At 37.1% G+C, this 21,456-nt stretch overlaps 1 protein-coding gene across 9 annotated transcripts in view; it reads left to right on the forward strand.

The window, feature by feature from the left end:
* The window catches only part of PCDH9 (protocadherin 9), a 678,474-nt gene that overhangs the window by 5,848 nt on the left and 651,170 nt on the right, over nucleotides 1–21,456 (forward strand). The window lies entirely within an intron of this gene.

The raw sequence follows: 21,456 nt of genomic DNA on the forward strand, positions 1-21,456 counted from the left end.
CATAGCTCATTTTAAACCGTGAAACACGCCATATGAAGAGGGATTAGGAGGCTGAGAGACTCATATTTCAACCAAATCCAGCATTAGTTTTTTTTCTTAGGTCTAATAATTCCTTGCTAATAAAGATTTAAATGCGGTGCTGTCTTAATTTATTTTACGGGCGCTCGTCTGCGGGCGCCGCGGGAGCGCGCGCGCGCGGCCCGTAGATGGCGCCAAGGCACCGCGCGGCGCGCGCTGGCCCCGCGCCAGCCCTGCAGAGGCTGAGGGGGCCGGGGGCGGGGAGCGCGGACGGGCCGGGCCGGGCCGGGCCGGGCCGGGCCGGGCCGAGTCGGGCCGGGCCGGGCCGGCGTTCCGGCCGAGGAGCCCTTTCTGGAACGAGGGGCGCGCCGGAGCGGGCACGGGTTAAGTTCGCGCCTTTGCGAGGCGGCTTTCTCGGTGCTCCGTCGTCGCAGAGGCTCGGTCGGTGCTGGGAGTCGCATCCGTGTTCCTTGCGGGTGCAGTACCCTCCAAGTGATAGTGATTTGTCTGAACTTGTTAGGGATATGGATCCTAGGGAACCAAGCGAGACACATTTAGGCTTGTCTTTGGAAAAAGATTTGACGGTAGCCAAGTTTAGGACAAAGTCGTCCTCTTGCTGTTGCATTAGCCTTATCTGAGATGAACGTGCCGCTCCCAGAAGTGTGTGTTGACTTCGGGTGTCTGTAAGGTGTCGCACTAACAAGGTGCTAAGAATAAAACGAGCACTTTGGAGGCAGTTCTGCTAAAGTAACTGCTCTGACGCAACTCCTTCTTAGAACGACACACTGAGAACACCACAGAAGAATCTCACAAACCCCTAATCTCTAAGGGACCTGAAAGAAGGGTGTACTCCCCAAGCCATCTCACAGCACCGTACACACACTGTCGGCGTAAGTTTAAAAAAAGAACCGATTTTAAAAAAACACCCCCAAAAATTATAGAAGAGCTCTGCGTAATCTGTGCTTACTCATCTGAAGTTTTCTTCTCGGTTATAGTTGCAAAATGTAATCCCCCCAAACCACATATTCTTTTTCTGCTCTGAGATTATTTTAATTTAAGTTTAAATTAGCTTTCCAAACTGTATTCAAAAACTCAGACTTAACTCCCTGTATTATCTAGAGGCAGTTGGGACACCCAAAATTTTTACCTGACAGAATGTGTAAGCTCTGCATGGTGAAATTGAACATGAGGGGAAAAAGCTCCCACACCCAAACAATGACTGGCGGTATTTCCAGCATTACCTGTGTTCATTACATTAAATACACTAGTCTCCATTTAATAATATCTGTAATTATATATGGACCTGATTCAAATTTCACTGAGGTCTTAGTGTATCCTTTTTGAAGTCAGCAGATACTCATGATTTGGATTGCTCCCTGCAAAAGCTGTATTATTGCATGTAAATGAAAATACAACTCTTTCTTAGGTAGACAGTTACATAAACTGAGCACGTATATTTTTATTCCGTGGGGAATGAGATAGTGTCTTTTTGGTTTTTTTTCTCCCAGTGATGAGTGTTATAGCATGTAATCTTTTTATGCTTCCTGTCAATTTTGGCTGGAGTAGTATAACCATCAATGGTAGTAATCATCAACAATCTTCCTATTCTCTGTCTGTAATTCATAAAAATTAGGATTCATTTTAGCTAATATTCATTGGCACAGGAGTGAAATACACCATCATAGGTCTTTTTTTTAGATTTGAGATAGAGTATGGCCTTTAAGCAAGGTATTCACATTGCTTAAAGATCTTACTGAATAGTAGAGTGTGCAAATGCCCCAACATCTGAAAAAAATTTTTACAAATTCCTTTAGAAAGAGATACTTAGTTCTGTGCCATTGTACTGTTTTCTTCAGGTTTAACACAACTAATTTCTCTGCATCTAATGTTAAGTTACATATCTATTCAGTAACAGTGTGTTTTGTAAAGAACATGGGAATTGTTGTGGATGATGTTAAGATAGGGAAAGATAAAATATAGGATAAATTTATGTCTGAGAAATACTAGCATCCTCCACCTTTAGTTACAGTTTCTTTTAGTCTAAGGTAAACACACACACAGTGTGTCTTGCAGATACATTAATATTAACAAAGAGCTGAGACATATGTCAGCACTTGGACTTCATTCAAGCAAAATCCTGTTACTTTTGATGGGCATGTAGCCCTAGAAATCTGCTAGAACTGGGTCCTAAGTAAAAAATCTTTTAGAATAAAAAAAATACATTGTTCAATGAAAAATTCTTAGGTTTTTTGGAGGGGGGGGGGGGTTGTGCAGTTTTTTGGGGGTTTTTTTGGTGGGCAATTTCTGTGCAGTCATCAGTAAATTTAGTGGAAATTTAGTGGTTAAGTCTTTGCATGCGACTTCGAATTGTACAGACTGATGTTTCACAAGTACCCAGTATGAAAACCAAAGCCTCCTTCAAGTGCCTATCTTGCAGTAAACCTGGTGGATGCTCTGAAAAGAGCATTTTTGAATACTTGAACTTGGGATTGTTCTAAATGCTAATTCACATAATTAGGAGTATGGAAAGGATGTTGCACACCACCAGCTTATATAGCTAAGCTTCCAAAATCAGTGTTATGACTAATAAAGAATACTGAAATCTATGCAGGCTTCTCAATCAGTGTTCTTTTCAGTATTTGATTGAACTTTAAAATGCGCTTCAAATTAGTAAGTCATTACACCAAACAGCCACATAGAAATACAGCAGAAGACGACATGTTGTATTCTTCTATGTGAAAGACCTCTTTTGAAAAGCAAATAAACAGACAAAATCTCCTACTCAATGCCATTAGATTAACAATAGATCAAATAATAAAAGAAATTAGGGCCAATTTACTGTGGTTATCCCAATTTTAAATTATAACAACTTCATTTAATCTGATTTAAAGCACAGCAGTGACAAATAACACAGGTTTAAAAATATGTATCAGTATAGGTTATGGGCAAAACCTTCAGTCTTCATTCCTAATCAAAATGCATTTAGGCATGTGCTTAACTTTCATTTATCATGGTAGAACTGAAGCAGATCCTTAAAGTCCAAGTCACTTGTGATGTTGTCTTCGAGTCGTAAGCACACTATAAGCACTTTTCTGAATCAAGATGATAATTTAGAAATTTTGGAAATATGCACAGTTCTAGTAGATACAGGAAAGCTGAATATATGTTAACACTGTCCTTGTATTTCTGTGTTCTAGTGGCAGAAATTAAGGATTTGGGGCTTGAATGGCACATAAATACATTCCGTACTGCAGTATATTTTTAATCTTATACTCAATAACATAAGCTCTGTGGAGGTTGCTTTATTCCTTTTCCAGCCAGTGGACTTCTTGCCTGATCAAGGAACAAGTAGCCAGGCTCCTGCTGATCAATGCACATCACTTAAGCTTTATGTGGCAAATCTAATTGATGTTATCTTACTCTGGAGTGCTTAAATTTGTAAGTTTGGGGTTTATGTAAGAGAAAAGAAAAGCTGAAAACATTAATGACTCTTAATTTGATACGCTGAGAGTGGCAATTTCAAGGTGCATAAGTTGATGGAAATCTGCATTGGAACAGCAGTGCAGAGCTTACGTCACCTGCAAATATTAAAATTCTGTAACCATAGCATTCCACAATTCTGTGCTCAGTATTATTTTTAGTGGCCTTGTTTCATCACTTAGTATAAATAAAAAATACATACATTCTTTTGTATGCTTAATTTGGTTTATGTATTAGCATGGATATTAGTCTTGGGTGAGGACTAGTCATCTGGAAAAGTGTCTGCATGTAAAATTCAATTGTTTTCTAGTTCTGTATATTTATATACCTATACTAAAATATTAGAAATGGTGATAATGTACAGTGTATTTTTTCTATTGTTGTATAACTGAAAAATAGGTTAACAGATTTTGCTCGACTGTCTAAAGAAATTCATCTTTGAGCTGAGACCAAGCATGGAAAATTTCAACTGAAAAGAAGAATTTTTCAGAAAGTTAAGAGCATGTGAAAACTGGAAGTTATAATGGAAATCTGAACATAACCCTAAGCTATAATACCATTTTCAATAGTGACAGTAGACATGCTAAACTAGAGTAGGGAACATTTTGTGTTTACAGATCAGACGGTAAAAGATTAGTAATCTTCATTTCTCTTTAAATGTTTCCTGTGCAAAAGATTTTTATCAAAATCACTGGAGTCTCATCTGTCCCAAATATCCAAAGCCAAAGTTTCACATATGCTAAGAAATTTGTGCCACACATGTGAGTGAGAACTGGATCTTGAGAGTTTTATGCTGTTGCAATATTGTGATAATGTTCTTTTGTATATAGGAACAAGGGAGAATCTTTTTAGTTTCCATTTCAGATTTTCACTTCCAAAGAATCTCTTCTTCTAGCACAGCAAAACCATATCAGCCAAACTTTATTGACAGCAATTTTATTGTAGCTAGAGGCTTACAGTAAGCTGTTTATTGCTGTTCCCTAACGCAGTTGACAGCAATTGGGGAATTAATTTTCTTGCCCCTGATGTGCTTTCTTGGGTATAAACAACAGATGTTAAAGATATGAAAACTGTGACCCATTTACATTCAGCAACTCTTTACGGGCACAGTCTACCTATCTGAGGTGCAGGTTTCAAGTCCTGAGTAATTTTGCTCCATCAATTCTAGGATTCTTACTTTTGCAATAGAATTTTTTATCTTGATAAATACTGTCCAAGGGCTAGATATGTAATGCCTATGGATAGATCCTCTTCTAGGTGATTTCTGTTCAAGAATAGCTGGGTTCAAGTTTCATTTAGTTCAGGAGATGCTGTATCTTCTTACTCTACCATTTAATTGTATTGAAAATATAGGATTTAACTGACAAAATGGACATAGAGTGTTCTGAAAGATCTAACAGGATTTACAGGTGGTATCTGAATTTCTGGTATCACTTCTTTCACAGAACATCCTGGTGGTCTGTAAAATCTATACTCGTACGTTTCCTCAGTTGCTATTCAAGTACAGCCACATCACATTGATTCTGTAATGTCCATGTCTTCGCTGAAGAAAAAAACATACATAGAATCATGTGTTACTTTTTCCTTCTTTTAGTTCTGTGGCTTTCCAGCCTGTGGTACAATGTATGTAAAGTGATTTAGCCCCGTACACTGATGTGGGCACTTAATCAGTTCATTTCTGGTTTACATGAGGTAACGTTCCATTGAGTGGAAAGATTTCCCAGACTGTAGATAAGAGATGAATGGATGCTATCATATTTTACTGAAGTGTGGGGGGAATAGAACATCTTTTGTTCATTTCTACTGGCATCTTTTAGAAAGACATTTTCTACATAAGGGGCTTTAGCACCTTACCTAACTGAGATTAGAAGTGCTAGTCTAGACACAAAATGCATGTTAAACTTTCCCTTGTAATTAAAATACCATACACAAGAAGTTCGTCCCAATGGAGTTGCAATAATTTTCTTGTAATGCATTATTTTCTAGTAAGCTATAAACTCTTGAAGCAGAAATAGCTATTTCTGACAGGAGACGCCTTAAGTTGATATTGCTGCTTTTTCATTGGTTGCGAAGTTACAAAAACTTGAAATAAAAAAATAAATTGTTTTGAATATCAACATTGTTGTAGCCGTACAAACCCATGTGTATATTATTCCTGGAACCACTGGGTTTCAGGAAAACATAAAGGCCACTACAGTTTTGGTACAGAATTCATGTTGATCTTGCTAAAATATCTGGACTTTCAAATCTTGGAATGATTTGGCCTTCATTCCAAATTTAATTTTTGGGTTTTGTGTATACTGTGAATTATATGTGATAATACACAAAAAGGTAGTTAAAAATCTGATTTGTAATCATACAGAGGTGTCTTAATTTGTACCAGTCTCAAAAATTACCCATTCTTTCCTGCTTCTTTTTTCTTTTGCAGCAATTGAGTAGCAGGGGAGATTTGTTTTAAAGTCTTGGCATGGGTTGTCCTGCATCTTCTGTTGCACAGAGAGAAAATTTCGTAATTCAGCATTTGTCAGGATTTTTTGGTGTGTAGAATCTGTACTTTCCTATGACCTGATACTGTAGTTTTGCCATTTCTTTTGTGAAATGTCACACTGAACTTTTTGTGCAAAAATATTAATATTATTACTTGAAAGTTGGTCTGGAAAATGCACACTTCCTATTACAAGAGGACCATAAAGAGCCTTTTTCTAGAGTAACAGTTCATCATTTGAAATTGAATCCAAGCTGTGATAAATCTGCTGATTTATTCCATCTGCAGCTCTTTCTAATGTTAACTTCTTTATAAAAGCAATAGGATGATGTTGAGATCATCTTTCCAGAATCTAAAAAATATGTAAAATTAATCAGGAGTGAAGTGAATTTAAAATCATTTTGTTTTGAGCTGAATTTAATAAAATGGGAAGGATCAGCTGTCAGATTTTTCTTCCTTCCTTTGTTTATTCCCCCAGGTTTGCAGAAAGACGGGGTTTTAAAATAACAACCTCTTCCCAGTCCAAAAAATGAAATCAGATATTCTCACTGGCTGGTAGCTGAAAGGGAATCACTATTGATATTGATTTATAAAACACTTTATAGCCTGAAACTGATCATTCATTCATTCGCCCTCATTCCTTCCAGTGAAATTGTCAGATGCCTCATTTGTAGTTCTGGAGGATGTTCTTAGTATGTCCTAGGCTTTCACATGTTACTAGTAAGAGAAATCTGTAACTGGTTTTCTTAATCATTAAAAAGTGTTAAATATCTGCTTGTAAAATATTTTTCATCAAATTAACTAATTTAGCCTATGCCTTATAAGGTCATACAGCCTTTAAAACACTGAACAAGTCAAGAGGAAGACCATTCTTCAGTTGTGAATGGTATTTGCTCTTTTTGCAGCCCCTTGTTGATCCGTAGCCAGCAGTAGTATCTCTTAAATGGCTAAGCCTGCTAGATGCAAATATCTGTCTCCTTCAAAACACATAAGGTTATGGAGGCAATTGTGTTTCTGATGTAAAGGTTCTGTGGGATGCATATGTTTCTACAGATGACCTGGGTAGCTGCTCTGCTGAACTTCATGGTGAAATGCTTTGGCCACTGAGGTCTATATTCTCTTACCAGAAGTTTTTGGAAGAAAGTTTTCACGGAAGTTTGGTTTTACAGGAAGGGATCCAGGACCTCCAGAGAAGGGTGCAGACTAATGAATTTTAAGAGAACACTCCTTCCTGTATTGACAGGATGCACAGCTGGAAAGGGAGTGATACTTAACTCCTGTTTTTAGTAGCTTTCTCTTCAGTGAGATAGGTGTTGGGAATATTGTTGTTATTCCATTCCCTCTTCTTGCAGCATGTAATGAATATATCTGAACATCATGGTTGCTTCAGGTGCCCAGCTTCTGATTGTGGATCTAGCCTTATTTCTGTCAGTGATGTTCACAGAAAGTATCATTTGTACAGTTTTCGCCAGTACACTTAGCTGGTAGTGCCTGTGCACACAGTGAATTTTGCTTCTGTTGACACTGTGGTGGGTTTCATCTTGTCTGACTTCTAATTGTATAACACATGTGATCTGCTTCACTGGGTTTGTCATTTATTCCACTCTGAAGAAAATATGGTGCTTTAATCTGTTTGCCAAAGCTGAGCAACACAGCTTGGTGAGATGTATCCCACGTCCATATAATTGGGTGTGATCCATATTTTTCACTTTCCTGGTGAAGAGCATTATCCAGTCCATTTTTATGACTGAAGTCAAGAGAAGGGTGTTTGGGTTATGTATTTCTTTAAGTGAAGGTATTATTTGAGTAGTGCATGTGGGCACAAAAATGTATGTGCACAGTTGCCTTTGGAAAAGTCTTCTTTAGATTATGACTCAAATTCAAAGGCTTCCAAATCAGCAGAAAGAATCTTACTGACTTCTTATTAAATTGTTATCTGGCCATCAGCTATCTATTTTAGTAAGATGGTGCAATGAAACATCAGTTATTTTGTTTTGGTGCTGTTCTGAGTAATTCTGCTTTTCCTCAGCACTGCACATTCCGTGGTACCTTGTTCTGTGAACCTTAGAACAGGCCATTCACATTATGTGTAAAAATGTTTCTTTTACCTCTCTGGTAAAAGGTATGTGTCTATAGCAGTATGAATTTTCAGTCAGTTGTCAGACTGTTTCACTTTCACCGTTGCAAAAATACAGGTCAAAATATCAGTGATGTGCTGGTGTTACTACTAAGATAATTTGAAATTGCCTTCAGTTTGTGAAACAGTACCCTGAAACATGGATCCTGTTGAAGTCTGTGGCATCCAGAGCAGCAGGAGGTAGGCTGTGTACCAGTTGCAAAGCCCTAGTCATCTCCCATATATTTACCTACTGCCAGATGAATAAGAAACAAAAACAACAAAAAACCCAAACAAACAAAACCAAACAAACAAACAACACCCACACCCCCAAATTAAATCTGCATCTGCTAAGGACAGGAAACGTTGCCTGTTGAAATTTAATCTGTCTACTGTACAGGAGATGGACTTTGCTGTTTGAGATTTCATCAGTTTCATTGCAGAAAGCTGTTACATCTGTCAAACATTTCAGTTTGAAATGAACGCCTGATTTTTTGCCTTTGTATGCTACAAGAACACCAAGTTGTCAATCAACAGAAGTACAAAATGGGACAAGATAGGTGATCCGCTGCAGTGATTGGCATTTTATTTTTATTTTACAACATCTTTTTTCTTCCTCAAACTTAAAAATGGCAATATTTTTCTGTAGTGGGGTAACAGATGAGAAACATGGATATAGCGCCGGGAAGCCACCCCAATCTTGTTTCTCTTGGCTTCTGATGTCCATTCTGTTGAGAGCATTTGTACAGTCCAGGTGGACAATGGAGCTGTGGGTGACCATCTGAATGAATTTTGTGAATGTCAATCCTGTGTGAATGAGATGAAAATATGAATGAGACTTAAATACACTTAGTTTTGTTATTCATTCTTGCTGTAGTATTAATGCATTACAACAAACCTCATGCAGCCCGAAATATTTAACCAGTAGGGCAGGACCATTTCTGGGTGGGCTGTGTAGGCTTTCAGACTGCCTACAGGCAAAGGGGGGGTCCAGAACCTTCAGCAAGTAATTTGAATCTTGTAACATTTTTGGGGTTTTGATTTGCTTTCTTGAGTACAAATCAGAACTTTTGTTTCTTAATGTGGTTTTTCAAATTCTGGACTAAGAAATGGATGAAACCATAGGTGCTTTTTGAGGGGTTTGAGAAACGGATGCACTTCTGTGGTTCTGTGATGTGTCTATTGATAGCATCCCCACTGAACGTCCCTAGATTTCAATATTACTCAGCTTTGCTGAATCTAGGCTTTGGCCTTCTTCTGTGCTTTAGCAGTTGATTAAGAAATATTCTAATCTGTCACAGAGAACCAAGAAACTAATGGCTTGTTAAGTATTTTAGTCTTCAAGCTTCCACTATAAATGATATGAAAAATAGTATCATTTGGCTGATGCTTAAATACATCTCTTTCTTTTATGAGATACTGTCTCTGTCCTTTCATGTTTGTCTTTGTAATCTCTTCTTTTATTCTCCAAGCACACTTATTTTTGTAAAACATATTTATTCACATATTAGAAGTCTGAGTTTTCCCCTCAAATAAATAGTATCATAGTGCAGAAGTGGCACATTTTTTGTACCATCTGTTGTAGTACACCCAGCTCATAACCACACATTCCTTGTGTCCACACAAAGACTTTTAATGAACCATCCTCTTTAAGAGTCAAAGATTTGAAGCATTTGGAAGCATATCTGGATAGCAGCATAATATGGGAATCCATCCTATATCTGTTGTAGTTAAAACAAGTAGACGAAATAATTATTTCATATATGTTTTACTTGCTCACTTTTTTTTCTTTTCTTTTTATAAGATCATTCATGCTTTTCTCATATATAGCATAATTCATTCACAATTTGTAATAGGTGTGCTATCTCACAGACATGATAGAAAATTGATTGTGAAAACAAGAACAAGAAATGTAAACCACAAAGCAGAAGAGTGGAGATTGCAACTCAGTAACTGGATAGTGCTTCTTGAATTCAGCAATTTGAAAGGGAGATCGGGATGAGAGATGAAAACATTCATATATCTTTACATTTCAAAATGGTTTAAAGATGACTGAACTTGTAGGAAAACTTATTCTTTAATAAGAAAGCTGGCAGTGTTGCTGTGATATACAGATTGTCAGTAATCCTTGAGTCTACTTTTTCAAAGCAGTGTGCTGAGCACTTTTCAGCAGAGCAGTTTCATTCAGTGCTTGCTGAAGCTTTATAGGCGGTGCAGATCACCTCCAGACAATGCATGTCTCATCTAGGTCATCATGTAATCTATGATATTTATCTGTCATAAGTATGTCACAAAAGTAATTCCCAATCTTAGAACTTTCATTCTTTGGATCAGTGGTGACCACATTAAAAACATTCTGCATTCACTGTCTCACACTTGGTATTATTTAACATTTTCATGTCCTAGTGCTAAATACCAGCCTTAGTTGTATTAGACATTGTGGAAATTCATTTCAGTAAGCCTCTAGCTACTGAAAAGTGTTATATCTTACATCCTGCTGTCCTCAGTAAAGATAGTTGGGGGTCAGGAGAGCCCTCTGCACTGTGTGCTTCTGCTTGCTACTGCTCATGACATTTGGCATCTGATAGGGATGCTGTGATAGCACCTTCAATTAAAAGCCATAGGCAACAAGCATAACAAAGAGAATCCTTAAGACTGCTTAACATTATGCCATTGCCTCGACTGGAATAAAACCAGCATGAGAATAAATTGCCTGTGTTAGCTTAATTGTGATCTTCGCCTAAGTGCTACCCATGAGACCTTAGACCTAGCAGAAAGCCCTAGCGGGAGTATTGGGGGCTTTTTCTGAGATTGCTCAAATTTATCATATTTCTGTTAGAAAACACTGACACAATTCTATTCCAGCTTTAAAGCCTTAAGCTTTTGCTACCTGTTTTGGGTTTTCATTACTTTTATGTCTATACAGTTACACAGATAATGAGAAGCCTGAAAAACCTGCATATCACTGCATGTAACACCACTCTGCAACTATATACCACCTCATTAGTTTTTTCAATAGCAGAGATAAGTTAGCATTCTGTCATGAAATCTGAACTGCCACCACATCTTGCTGAAGCTTATAAGCCATGCCATAGTAACTTTCACAAAGCACATTAACTCTTGCAACAGAAGATTCAGTCTTGTAAACAAGAAAAAATCATATGGCTCTTTCTATCTGTGAAGCCAATTTGTTTGACATTTTTTCCTGTAAATTTTGCTGCTCATAGAAATCTTTTGAAATACAAAGGGAGAAATTTTGGCTTTGTCTTTTTCTGCACAATGCAATTGACTGAGATAGACCTAACCTCATTTACATTTGGACTGTGCTGTACACTCATTTCTCTTTAAACATGATGTGCCTTTTTCTCATTTTTGTTAAGATTCTATCTTCACTGGAAAAAAAAAAAAAGTGTTTTATATCAAGATTGCTGTTTTGAGGTATCTGCCTAAATGTAAAATCCTTGTGGAGACAAGAAGAAGGTATTTTGTACATTGATGTAGCTGGTCGAGGTCGGCCCAAAACAATACACTTGGGGTTCATCTCTACTGACTATGTACAGGTGAAACTACAGAACCTTATCATTAGCAGAATTTTATACCGCCTTACCTACTTCAGTGTGAAATCATGCTGCACTGTCTTGCAGTGAGGTGCCTTTGAGGATATGAATTACGAGTGTACTTACACTAAATCCTTTAACACTTCTCAAGTGATGCCAAGTGAGTCTGTCCTACTGTCTGGCAAAACCATACAATTTGGTCCTGTGGTTGAATTAAAGTCCTTGGACTTTCACGTTTAATGCTGATATTAGCAGAGGTACCCCTAAGAGTTCCTGCTGGGCTTGCATCACCATCTGGTGTAATTCCAATGTGTTTTCATACATCTTCAATGTCGGTGTTACTGTTCTGCAAACTATGCTTGATTGCCAATGATGGCAGCTCCATACAATGGGTATAACTCGGTCACTCCCTAAGGCGGAATAATATGAATCACCAAAATCAGACATTAATTCAGCACAGGCCATTACTTTGTGATGGTGATGGTATAGATACGCCTGTATTCAATTTTTACTAAAGTAAAACACAGTATTTTATAGGAAGCATGATCAGAATAAAATGTTTCATCCATGGTCTACTCCATGTTGGCAATAAATGAGTAGACTAGGAGCAAATGTCAGTTCCTTTGCAAGTGAGGTAAGCACTCCTAGGCATGAGTTGCCTTCTCTGAGTTTTTTTGTTCAGTAGCTTGAGTCTGCCTGCTCCTAAGAATGCACTTCTTAGTGTATGTCATCCACCTTTTTTCAAGTTTCACCTGAAACTGTCCATATGTTTGGGGTTTAAATCCCTTAAAATGTTCCTTTGTGCTGTCTCATCTCTTTATTTTTTAACTAATCTCAGTGACTTTGTTTGATATTTTCTACTTCTGGACTTTCTAGGTAATTTGCTTACCTCATATACTGCACAGGTGTTTCAACCATCCTCTCATTTTCAGTACACTTTTATTAGTACTATTTTCCCCCACCAACCTACCTACAAGACCACATATTTGATACAGTTGGTAGTTACGCAGTGTGAGACATTTTCCATTCACATGTGATACCTGCTGGCTGCTGGTTCCAATTATGCCATATGCTGAAAAGCTGAGCTGTTGAAGTATTGGAGTCAATGTTATAATCAAACTAGTTAAGAAGTAGCAGTGTGTCTCATAAAGGGTTCTGGACAATGTCTGATTTCTGCCATAAGCAAAATACTGACAAGTCCTGCTTTGTTTTGGTGCTTTTTCAGGTGACAGAGAGGTAGACATACATTCATTATATTGTAAAATCATAACCTTCGAGATCTTGCTGAATCTGCCCTACAGCTATTTATCACATGATTGCAGGGAATGAAAATAACATTCTTCCTTCTACTAGGAATATGTTGCTAACCTTGGGGCAAGATAGTGCATAATTTTATGTGTGCCTAGTCTTGCTGTTATATATAGACTGTTTTGAGATGAATCAGTGTTATCATTTCCCAGAATTTAGCACTAGTGCTTTAGCAGAGCCAAGGAAATTTCATATACTTAGGCTGTTGGCTTCAATAGTGACCAGGGATCTCAAGTCTGAGTCACATTTATATTAATGCCATTTTATAGGCATGGACAAAGGCCAAAAAGATGCTAATATAATTTAGTCCCAAGTTTAATTTTTTTTTTTTTTTAGGTTAGGGCTGCATGTAGTGGTCTCTAAGTAAATGCTATCTGAACCCAATTCTTATTTCATATCCATTAATTTTGTGTTTGTGAAATTACAGCTGTTTCCCTGATGGTTTTGCTTGTAATCAAGAGTTGAACCTGTCTCCCCATGTTTGTGCTGTAATACCTCTTTCTTCCTCTCACAAACAGGCTGAAGGAGGCTCAAAGATCTCTAACACCTTTTTCTTTCCCGTGGCACCCATCCTTCTCTTGCAGCTTCTTGAGTAATATCTGGGTTTAAACAAGGAGCATTAATTCACTTTAAATAGCAGAAATTATGGAAGCTGAAGGTCTGTCCCTCTTCACAATTACCAGTTTAACCTCTGAGCTGCCAATCTGCCACTTTTATAAGAGCAGCTCTACTACAGCTGTGTACCAAATAACGTAGCTCTGACTTCTTGAGTTACTTTGTTTGCAGGGTGATGTGCAGTGAGTAGTTTTAAGCACATTGAAATAGTCTCTGCTACTACACAGACACTGTCATGGCTCACTTTTGATCTACTTATGCTTACAGACAACATTTTCTAGTATTGTTTAAAGATAAACATTTCTGGAAAAAAAATTCCAAGCTATGTAAATTGAGTTTCAGGTTTTGGTATCTGTGATACTTTAACATCTTAAGAACAGCGGGACAGCATGAAATTAACAGAAAAAGGCTGAGGCGGATACTGATGAAAGCAGTTGAATATGCAAATCAGGCTACATCCACTGTTTTAAGAAATGAAATAGTTCTGAGTGTAGTTGTTAAGATAGTCTGTGCCCTTAACAGGAACTTTTACAATTATAAAATAGATGTTACTTTCTAATCATGGGGGACAAAATAATCACATTTCTAGTCCATGGGTCTGTGATATTTTTAAGTAGTTCAACACAATGGTAAAATGCCTTATACTTAATCCAAACCCACTGGAGCTTCAGATTACGCTGTTCCAACTTGCTGCGTGAATTTTCTTCAGGGGGTTCCTAGTTGATTAAAGCTTGATAAAAAGAGACATCGGGAAGGGAGAAGTTTGTTTTTATTCTCTTCTGTATTGCATTAGCTGTCCCAAAATATAGGTATAAAAGCAACAGTCCACTTTTTCAGGCTTAGCTGAGGCAAACATAATGATTTTAAATTCTGCAGAACATACTTGGGCAAAGTGGCCATTTATTTTATAGAGAATTTTGCCTGATTAAGAACTGTTTCCCCCTTATCTCTGAGTTTCTTGGACAAGCGGTGTTGACTCTGATTCAGTAAAGTAGAGCAAGCTTCTTAATCTGGCACATTAAATAAAAGCTCAGCTGGGAAAGGAATGCAGTATTTTGTCTTTGCACTTCAATTGGGTTGAAACTTCTTATTTTAAGCTCAGGCTGTGAGAATCATCTTCAAGCAATACAACATCATACACAAAGGTGATAGATGCTTGGAATGAATACAAGTGTATGATGGGGCACATCTTTGCTGTTAATAAAAGCAAAAATAAGTAAGTGCAGCATTCAGACTTCCTTATTCATTTCTGTCAAGCAATTCTGTTTTGACTTCAGCACTCCTGCTGTTTGGAGTCGTGGACCTTTCTTTTAACACAGACAGGGTATTATCCTAATCTGCATGCTGGGAAGAAGTCCAATTGAGCGTAGCTGTAATTCTAAAAGGAGTTTCACTTTTGACCACATCCCAGTTTTGAACCAAGATTGCTAATGTAGGAATGCTTGCTACTTCTAGAGTTGTGGAGAGGGTCTTGAACCTCTTTCTCAAAACTTTTCTTCTCTCATTTTGCTTCCTTTTCTCTGTGAAAATTGTTCATATTTCTGCCAGTGTAATAATGAAAAGAGTTGCACTTTTTATTTCTAAAACAAAAAATGATTTTTTTTTCTACTTGTACTGAGACTTCAAGCTCTGCCAAAAATCTGAATAGAAATCACCAACTGTTCTGTAATTCTTTTAGCAATTACTATCGAATACACACACTGTAGTTCAAAATGCAATAAATACCTAAAACTTCAGCAAGAAAAATCTAGCACAAACCATAAACAAGTAACTGATGCAAGTACTAACATGCATATTTTTTTATTTTAATACATATAAATTATGAAACATAAATACATTGTCAGTAATCCCATGAGTGATCTAGCTTATCATTTTATCACATGTTGAATGAGGGGAGGCTGCATTTACACTGAATGCTTGTAAGCTAATTTATCTTGCCGGAGTACTGACAATACCCAATTTAATATACAGAAGTACTTCTTAAGAAGCTTACCAAAACAATATGGTGGGTTTAGACTAAAATCATAGCAGAAGGTCCATCCTTCAGTTCTCTGAATCATAAGAAGAAACAGATTGTTTCAAACGGAAGATGAGAAATAATGTAATCTAACCAATCTGCACTTTGTCAGAGCCAGCATAGGATGGCTGAGGTTTCTTGCTTATTCTGAGCTAATGTAGTTATTTGACACAATATTGAAGAACTGACCATTTGAACTAAGAATATGTTTTCCTGAAAAGCAAAAGTCTCAGTAGTTTCAGATGGGTCTTTATTGGTGGGTATTTACATAATGTTCCTCAGGGTCAACCAGCAAGGTGAACCAGTTGATGGCATCAGCCCTCACTTGGGAACTGCAGTATTTAAGGGAGTGCTGTAAAAAAATAGGTACTTCCTTCCTTCACAGTTTTTATTGCTTCCCCTAAAGCCTTCTGTCCATGATTCTTCTTGAAGTCCATGAAGTTTTTCTTCTGGGACTTGGGAACTGTCACTTTTTAGAAATCTATTGGTTGAAGTTATGTGACCCCTGCTTTTTTTTTGGCCGGTGCTATGGGATTAGCTTTTCTGCTTCTTTAAGGCACTTCGGCTTTTATTCCTATTTTCTTTTTACCTGACCAAAGGTAGCAACAGTATTCTTACTTTTCTCTTTTACCCTGACTTCAGACTTACCTCTTTTTTTCATCCTTGCATTATTTCACAGGAGAATGAACAAATACTCCCGTGGAAGAACCATTATCTGTTAGGAAGTGAATCATACATCTGTTGCATGTTACTGGCTTGTGCTATTTTATCAACAGTTAGTATTAAATATGTAGACATAATTAGCATTTTTTTTTGGAGTTTTAAACTATAAAACCTTCCTGTTCCCTAAAACCATGCATTTAATTCTGTATAAATGACAGCTCTTTCAAACAGAAAAAAATACTTACGTGAGACATAATGTTGCAGAGCTCCTGAAAAATAAACTTTAAAAAAATTGTTTATAGTGGTACACATAGAAGTATATATATGTAGCTGTTTATATAATTTTAATTGTTTTAGAATACAGAAATATCATTATTGCTCTTTCAGTAAAGGGTAAACTGAGGTATAGAGAAATAACATCTTAAAGGTGACACTTATTTTCAGAGCAAAAGGTAGAACATGGATTAAAAACTATGTACGTCATATACAGTAGCACTTATATAGAAGAGTGAAATTGAGTTAGATATAAAATGTTGATGTCTTCATGGAGGAAAACATAGCAGTTTTAAAAATCTGGGATGCCAGTACCACATCAGCAGCTATTTGCATAGTATTGTCAGGGACAACTATTCTGTAGACAATTCAGTGAATCAGAGCTGTTTGATTAATCAAATCAAATCTCTGTTGTAGCAATGCAAAGAGGTTGTGTCTGCTGGCAATCTGATTTGAAATCAAATGTTTATGGATTAATGAACACAAATCAATTGCTTCTAAGCCCCTTTTCAAGCAAAATCTTAGGTCTTTAGAAATGTAGCTAAGTAGGGAATGATTAGCCTGGTCTGACAGCACAAACGAGAATTTATCCTCTCAAAGTACACTCTTTACAATTAAAAAAAATCCAAGCAATTAAAAGCAGCCAAAACAAAGCAAAGAAAAAATTTGCAAGTTGTATTTCCTATTTTATTAACATATGGTAATGTAAGCAATCTGCAGTCATAGTTACATTGCATTCTAATTGAACAATAAACTTAACAGAGCTATTTCATATCAACTGAAGATCTGTCTCACAATCTGTGTTTTAAAAAGCAGTCCAGGCCTCATCTCCAGATGACCCTTCCTTGCACTTTAATGTATTGAAAAAAAAGAAACAGTATTCTTTTTTTCTTAGCAGTTGTTCATTAGATTATATTTAAAAAATGTGAACAATGTGCATATTATAAAAGGAAGTGTGTAATCCCTTTGAGCATAAAAGAAAGTTCTTCTGCTTTTATAGGAATTGACTCAGAAATAATTCAGGTACAATTTTGCGTTCCCTTTGGTCTCTCTCTTCTCCAAGAGGGCTCTGCTTTGGTTAGATACTAAATTAGTTATATCTAAATGCCACCTTTGTTTCTGCCCCCACTGAGCTTAACAGTTAATTTTCCAAGCTAGAATAAAGAAACCCCTGCTTTCATATTTTATCCCATCCCCATGGTGTAGTAGACCAATAAGAAGCATGTAGTTCTTACCAAGTTAAGCGAATAGAAGCACTTTTCTGAAGAAAATTGGCTGGCTTTCACACACCGCAGAAAAAATCATCAATTAAAAATGGAAACAGCTGGAAATTAACATCTTCCTCTTGCTGAAGGTGAATATTAAACTGCTTCCGATTTGACTTTCCCTTTATTTGTTTGAAGGTGATCATCATTATTTTGCAATTATGCTTTCACTTCCTAAGGTAACAGCAATAGCCTTACCTGCTTGTTTTTGGAAAGCTTGACTATGTGTAACATTTGATCTAAAAGTAGCTGTACTGGCTTTGTGCGCAACATAAATGAATCCTAAGTTCATGAAGGATAAAATTTTTATCAGAACAGTTTAGGGTTAGCAAAAGATTTGCATTAAAATCTCTGGGGATTTTACATTTTATACAAAGTGCTTTTGAAAAGCCTATACTTTTGCCTCATGTTGAACTCATAGGGCTCACAGAACTAAATCCTAAGGGTGTTGTCTGCTATTTCACTTGAAAGGTGATTTAATCCGGAGGTTAGAATACTTTAAATGGAAACATTAGTGATGATGGTTGTTAATCTGAAAAAAAACCCCAACCCAACACCAAAACAAAACCAGCAAGACATCAGCCACACTGTCTTAAAACTTTGAGAGGTAGATGCTGTTTTGTGCAAGGAGAAACTCCATGAACTGGCCTCTTTGATGAGGTTTCATACTATGTCACCATCTCAAAGTCATGATTCTTTTAGTGTGCATTAGTGAATAAAATCTTTTAGCTGCTTACTTTAGTGCTATTAATTTTGGTTGATTGGCTGGTGTAGGTTTTCTAGTTATTTTTGTTGCATTAGTTTAGTTGGGCCTAAATAATTCAAGCAAGGAGAGTATGAAGCCAGTCATCATGTTGCCTTGTGACTGTGCATGTGCGTGTATAGATATGAGAACAGATATATACAAGTGCTTGTATGTACAGGATTACATGTACCTTTTGAAGCACTGAGGATTCTTCTTCAGAGAGAACACAGGATGGTGGCCAAAGGTACATTATTCATGTTGTCTAAAGAACACACACTGGTATGTAGTTAATAGCTGAAGAGTCATTGGAAGGAAATTCAAAGCAATTTTCAACACTTTTTATGAAGACCAACATTACTTCTGTTGTGAATAACCCAAAACTACTTTACGTTGTCCAGTTGAGAAATTAATCAAGTCCTCATACAGTACTGGGCAATTTCTTTGTTTATGAAAACAGCTGAGGATCTAATTTCATGACATTTGAAGATTTATTTTACAGAATAAAAACAGATGTCTAACGTTATCATGAACCATCTGAAAATCCAGTGCATATGCAGTCCAAATCAATGTGAAGCTTCTCCCACAAAGACCTATGGCATATATACATCAAAGGGGAATATATTCTGTAGGAATGCCTTTAAACAAAAGCATGATAGAAGGCGGATGAGATGAACACTTTGGAAGCCCAGGTTCCTCCTTAGCAAGCAGTTCCCTGGCTGAATCCCTGTTGCTTACAGTCTGAATGAGAACAAAAACACATAGGGACATCACTAAGGCATCAGCTATATGATAGGAGAGCGTTTCTATCTGGAAGAGATCATGAGGCACCTCCACATGGATATTTCTGATTCCATTTGGGTTTACTTGCATTTTACTATTTGTATCTTGATGTGAAAGTCCTCAGCATTGCAATTACATGAACCTTTGATCCTGTGGGATCTGGGCAGATATTTTCAATATTTCAGTCAGGGAAACACCACGCTGATACTGAGAGTGAGCTGTCAGGTGCAATTTCCATGTGTAGGTGTGTAGAAGTGTTGCACTGTCCTAGGAGATAAACTCCTTGCCACCAGTTTGTCTTGTACAGTTGGCTGTGGCATGGTTGGGTGCTGCCTGTGCTATGACAAGGCTTGTCCTGAGCATCTCCTTAGGCAAAGACCATGTGTCAGTGTACTTTGGGCTAATGTAGGCAGCAGTGCAGATTGATGTGATGGGTTTTGCAGTACATGTATCTGCTGCTACTAGTATGACCTTTGAAGAGTTGCGAGGGTCAGAATTAGACACCTAAACCTTCTGTTTCAGTTAAATTTCTCTGTCAGATATTAAATGTGTATCACTGCTCAGCATGCATTAAGATTTCTTAAACAAAATTTGTTGAGCCTTTTAAGTGATTTACCGTAAGAGTATCCTGCTGTTTTTAACAGTGTTGCAAGGAGACATAGCTAGTATCACTGTAGATGACTTCTGATTGTATTATAAATATTGACATTCGACAGCAAAGTCTCAACTATTTTTAAAACTAGCAATAGAAAATTATTTTGTCTTTCAGTGTGTTAAGTTTGGGTTAGGCTTCAGTAGTCTCATCAAGCTTAAATATGATCCTTCTGCACAAAACTTCCCACACTTTATGCTCTCTGTACATCAAAACAAACAAAACTAGCTCAGTGGTCTGTACCCATGGGTGAGTAAGAGTGATTTATGCAACAGTATGCTGAGATACATAAGTGATGAGTGGCAAGCATGTAGATCATGTAATCACACTCGTGGCTATTGTTATAGTAGAAAGGATAAGATCTTGCTGGATTTCTGAAGGATGAGATAGTAGTGACAGTACAATGCTTCCAAAAGAAAAGTCAGATCTGAGAAATAAAATGTTACAACACTAAATATCTCAGTTACCTAAGAAGAGCTTTATTTTAAAATTTCCTTTATTTTGTGGTTGATCGTGAAGCTTTGGCTGTTGGTTTTGTTGTTGGTTTTTTATTATTATTATTATTTATTTTCTTATTTATTTCCTCTTCTTCAGAATTGAAATATCTAAATATTTAGTCTTTTCTTTTCTTAATTAAAGATTGTGGTTGTATGAATGGCACTAAAGACCTTAGTGCAACTAATGAGCAAACAAGCTTTTGTTGAAAGGCTTCACTAGATAATCAATCACAAATTCTGACTGGGAGCTTGTAGCTGTTACTTTTTCATGTCAGTAGAATTAAACCAAGGTTTACAGCTTTAAATTAATCAAGCTGATGAAAGGCTGGGTTTTTTTATTTGTTTGTTTTCATAAAAAGTAGATGAATTTGACTTCTGTCTACATGGGAAAAATAAAATAGGGGTATACATGATCAGAGATAGAAATCCTGCAGCTGTGTGCATATGCATATGAGAGAGAGAGAAGATCCAGACAGATAGATTACTTCGCAGTGTAAAAATGTTGAATTAAAAAGAAAAACTCTGGTGTTTACAGAGAATCTTGTATTTAACGAGAGCAGCCCTGGAAAGGAATGCTCCCAGTAATCTCCCTTTTACTGACTCAAGTGGAAGAAAGCCAAGTTGTTCAGTTACACAATGGGTTGCAATCATGTGGGAGAGTTCCCGGTTGGGAGTTGAAAACTGAAAACCTGACATGCATAAGTGAATGAAGGTACCCTGTGTGATGTGTTGATTTAAGATTTTTCTCTCCCTCCTTAAAAATACAGCCTTTGTCTGGGTACTGAAGAGGCAGCATTGTGAGACACAAAATTAGTTTAAAATTGACATTTTGGATATCGGTGATAATTTGTCCTGACGTTATGGCTACTGGTTGTGTTTGTGACAAGCAGCCTGGATCCAAGTGGGCACTGTGAGAGCCAAATTTAATAGACGACCATTGTAATTTTTGCCTTGCGGACAGCAGAGACTTTCTAATGTTCCTTCA

This window comes from Aphelocoma coerulescens, chromosome 1 (assembly GCF_041296385.1).
Source record: "Aphelocoma coerulescens isolate FSJ_1873_10779 chromosome 1, UR_Acoe_1.0, whole genome shotgun sequence".
Taxonomy (NCBI): Eukaryota; Metazoa; Chordata; class Aves; order Passeriformes; family Corvidae; genus Aphelocoma; species Aphelocoma coerulescens.